We start from the raw sequence: 4422 nt of genomic DNA, 5'->3' as shown, positions 1-4422 counted from the left end.
AATTGCTACAAGAGGAGCTTCTGGTTTCCTGAAATGGAGCACATTCTCTGACACAGGGCTGTCATCAGCTTCACATACATCACTGGGGAGAGTAGAAAGGTGGGAAGGAATCTAAGATGCTGAAGGAAATGTTTAATCTCTGGATCTTTGTGATGTTTATGAATGTTACAGTCCCCACCTGTACTGCCTCCAGGCCCTGACAATAGAGTTGACCCTTGAACAACTCAAGTTTCAGCTTCACATGCCCACTTATACATTAATATTTTTAGTAGTAAATACTACAGTACTATACAGTTCATAGTTGGTCGAATCTGCTGTTGGGGAACTGTGGATAGGGAGGGTCTATAATGAGAGCCAACTATATATTATACAAGGTTTTTATTTTTTTTACATGTCCACACTACTATATTTATTATTTATTTTTTTTGGCTGTGCTGGGTCTTGTCTGCTGCATGCAGGCTTTCTCTAGCTGTGGAGAGCAGGGGCTACTCTCTAGTTGTGATGCCCAGACTTCTAATTGTGGTGGTTTCTCCTATTGGGGAGCATAGGCTGTAGGCGCATGGGCTTTGGTAGATGCAGCACATGGGCTCTAGAGAGTGGGCTCAGTAGCCGTGGTGCATGGGCTCAGTTGCTCCACAATATGTGAAATCTTCCTTGACCAGGGATCAAACCTGTGTCCCCTGTATTGGCTGGCGGATTTCCTTCCACTGTGCCGCCAGGGAAGTCCATCATAAGGGTTTTTGACTGTGGGAGGGTTGTGCCTCTAACTCCCACATTGTCCAAGGGTCAATTGTATATTTTTCTTTCTAGATCTAAGTAGTTATATATTATAAATGGATTGGCAGTAGGATTCATATAAAGAAGGGATCAAATCTTCCAAAATGCCCTCACTGGCACTCAACTAACCTAATATCTCCTGTCAATAAGCATAGATTGAAATGTGATCTTAAATTACAATATTACACTGCACTCTTAGAATCATATACAACTGTCCATTGTTAAGGAGGAGATTAAAGGGATGAGACTTCGGATCAGTTAGACACACATGTTATTGGCAGTTACAGAAAACTTTGGTGGCTTATAGAAATATTGTTTTTTTTCCTGTGATCTGTTGCCATGTCGACATCTTTGATTCTCTTTTATTTTTTAATTGAAGTAGAGTTGATATATAATGTTGTGTGAGTTTCAAGTGTAAAGTGATTCAGATATAGATAGATAGATAGATAGATATACCTATTTTTTCCCAGATTCTTTTCCCTTATAAGTCAATACAAAATACTGAGTATAGTTCTCTGTGCTATACAGTAGGTCCTTGATGGGAGTGTGCATGTCTTTCCCTCTAAATCAAAAGCTAAAAGTGACTAAGCCTAGTGAGGAGGCTGTATCTAGAGTCATGCAGGCCAAAAGCTAATCCTTCTGCACCAACAGGTTAGCCAAGTTGTGAATACAAATGAGAAGTTCTTGATGGAAATGAAAAGTTCTACTCCAGTGAACAAAGAATGATAAAAAAGTGAAACAGCCTTATTGCTGATAAACAGAAAGCTTTAGCCATCCAAATAGAAGCTCAAAACAGCCACAACATTCCCTTAATCCAAAGTCTAAGCCAGAGCAAGGCCCTAACTCTTTCAATTCTATGAAGGGTGAGAAAGGTTAGGAAGTTCTAGAAGAAAAGCTTGAACCTTGCAGGGTGTGGTTCATGAGGTTAGAGAAAAAGCTGTCACCAAAACATCAGAGTGCAAGGTGAAGCAGCAAGTGCCTGGTGTAGAAGCTGTAGCAATTTATCCAGAAGATCCAGCTGAAATAACTGATGAAGGTGGCTGCACTAAACAACAGATTTTCAGTGTAGATGAAATAGCCTTCTACTTGAAGATGACATTTAGGACGTTTCACAGCTAAAGAGAAGTTGGTGCCTGGCTTCAAAGCACAGGCTGACTCTTTTTAGAGGCTAAGAAGCTGATGAAACCTGTGTTCATTTAGCATTTCCAATAATCCTAGGGCCCTTAATAATTCTACTAAATGTATTCTACCTGTGCTCTATAAATGGAACAATAAAACCTGGATGACATCATACCACTTTGCAATTTGTTTTACTGAATATTTTAAAATCTCTACTAAGACCTATTGCTCAGAGAAGAGATTCAAAATATTCCTTTTGATTGACAGAGCACTTGATCACCCAAGAGTTCTGACGGAAATGTTCAATGAGATTAATGTTGTTTTCACACCTCCTAGCACAGTGGAAACAGTGTCAGACTTTATTTTTTGGGGCTCCAAAATCACTGCAATGGTGATTGCAGCCATGAAATTAAAAGACGCTTATCCCTTGGAAGAAAAGTTATGACCAACCTAGACAGCATATTCAAAAGCAGAGACATTACTTTGCTGACTAAGGTCCGTCTAGTCAAGGCTATGGTTTTTCCTGTGGTCATGTATGGATGTGAGAGTTGGACTGTGAAGAAGGCTGAGCGCTGAAGAATTGATGTTTTTGAACTGTGGTGTTGGAGAAGACTCTTGAGAGTCCCTTGGACTGCAAGGGGATCCATCCAGTCCATTCTGAAGGAGATCAGCCCTGGGATTTCTTTGGAAGGAATGATGCTAAAGCTGAAGCTCCAGTACTTTGGCCACCTCATGCGAAGAGTTGGCTCATTGGAAAAGACTCTGATGCTGGGAGGGATTGGGGGCAGGAGGAGAAGGGGACAACCGAGGATGAGATGGCTGGATGGCATCACGGACTTGATGGACGTGAGTCTGAGTGAACTCTGGGAGATGGTGATGGACAGGGAGGCCTGGTGTGCTGCGATTCATGGGGTCGCAAAGAGTCAGACACGACTGAGCGAATGAACTGAAATGAACTGAACTGAGCACAACACGCATTCTGCAACCCACAAATCAAGCAATAATTTAAACTTTCAAGCCTTATTACTTAAGAAATGCATTTCCTAAGGCTATGGCTGCCATAGGTAATAATTCTTCTGAAAGATATGTCAAAGTTAATTGAAAACCTTTTGGAAAGGATTACCATTCTTGATGGGCTTCCCTGATGGCTCAGTGGTAAAGAATCTGCCTGTGATTCAGGAGCCATGGGTTCAATCCCTGGGTTGGGAAGATCCTCTGTTAGAAGGAAATGACAACCTACTTCACTATTCTTGCCTGGAGAATTGTCACAAAAGGGTCAGACACGACTAAGCAACTAAATGACAACCATTCTAGATGCCATTCAGAATACCCTTGACTTATGAGGAGAAGTCAAATATTAACATTAACAGGATTTTAGAAGAAGTTGAATCCAATCCTCGTGGATGACTTCGAAGGGTTACTTCAAGTTGAACAAGTCACTGGAGCTAGCAAGAAAATAGGAATCAGTAGTGGAGCATGAAGATGTGCCTGAATTGCTGCAATCTCATGATAAAATTTGAACCGATGAGCAAACAAGTAGCTCTGGAGGTGGAATCTATTTCTGGTAAAGATGCAGTGAAGATTGCCAAAATGACAACAAAGTATTTAGAATGTTATATAAACTTAGTTGATAAAGCAGAAAGTTTATCAGGTTTTGAGAGGATAGTCTCCAGTTTTGAAAGAAGTTCTACAGTAGGTAAAAAACAATGAAATAATGGCACCCCACTCCAGTACCCTTGCCTGGAAAATCCTATGGGTGGAGGAGCCTGGTAGGCTGCAGTCCATGGGGTCACTAATCGTCAGACATGACTGAGCAACTTCGCTTTCACTTTTCACTTTTGTGCACTGGAGAAGGAAATGGCAACCCACTCCAGTGTTCTTGCCTGGAGAATCCCAGGGATGGGGGAGCCTGGTGGGCTGCCGTCTATGGGGTTGCACAGAGTCGGATATGACTGAAATGACTTAGCAGTAGCAGCAGCTTTGCCTTCTACAAAAAATCTTTGGTAAAAGGAAGAGTCAGTTGATACAGTGAACTTCATTGCTTTATTATAAAAATGCCAGTCACTCCAACCTTCAGCAACCACCATTCGGACCAGTCAACAGCCATCAACATTCAGGCAAAACCCTCCACCAGCAAAAAGATTATGACTCACTGAAGGCTCAGATGGGGACTGGCATTTTTTAGTAATAAAGTATTTTTAATTAATGTTAATATATGTAATTTGGAAGATATAATGTGATTGCACGTATAATAGACGACAGTATAGTATAAATATAATTTTTATATGCACTAGGAAACCAAAATTATCATATGACACACTTTATTGCAGTGGTTTAGAACCATACTCACAATTTCTACGTGGCATGCCTGTAAATTTAAGTCATTACGATGTCTTTCTGAAGGAGATTTCCATTTTAGGTTGTATTTGTTAATGAAAGGCTTTTCTCACAGTTCAAGTGATTTCAGGCACTGGTGCATGAATGAGGAAGCTTTAGGATCAGCACAACTATTCCAGGGCCCCCAGA

The 4422-nt window shown here is 41.0% G+C and overlaps 1 pseudogene; it reads left to right on the top strand.

Annotated features, from left to right (window-relative positions):
• The first annotated feature begins 1327 nt into the window (after window positions 1–1327).
• LOC114113722 (tigger transposable element-derived protein 1-like) lies at window positions 1328–4098 on the top strand (annotated as a pseudogene).
• The last annotated feature ends 324 nt before the right edge of the window (window positions 4099–4422 follow it).

This window comes from Ovis aries, chromosome 3, assembly GCF_016772045.2.
Source record: "Ovis aries strain OAR_USU_Benz2616 breed Rambouillet chromosome 3, ARS-UI_Ramb_v3.0, whole genome shotgun sequence".
Lineage (NCBI taxonomy): Eukaryota > Metazoa > Chordata > Mammalia > Artiodactyla > Bovidae > Ovis > Ovis aries.
The sequence above is the reverse complement of the archived record's forward strand: the minus strand, read 5'-3'. Positions and strand labels throughout refer to the sequence as shown.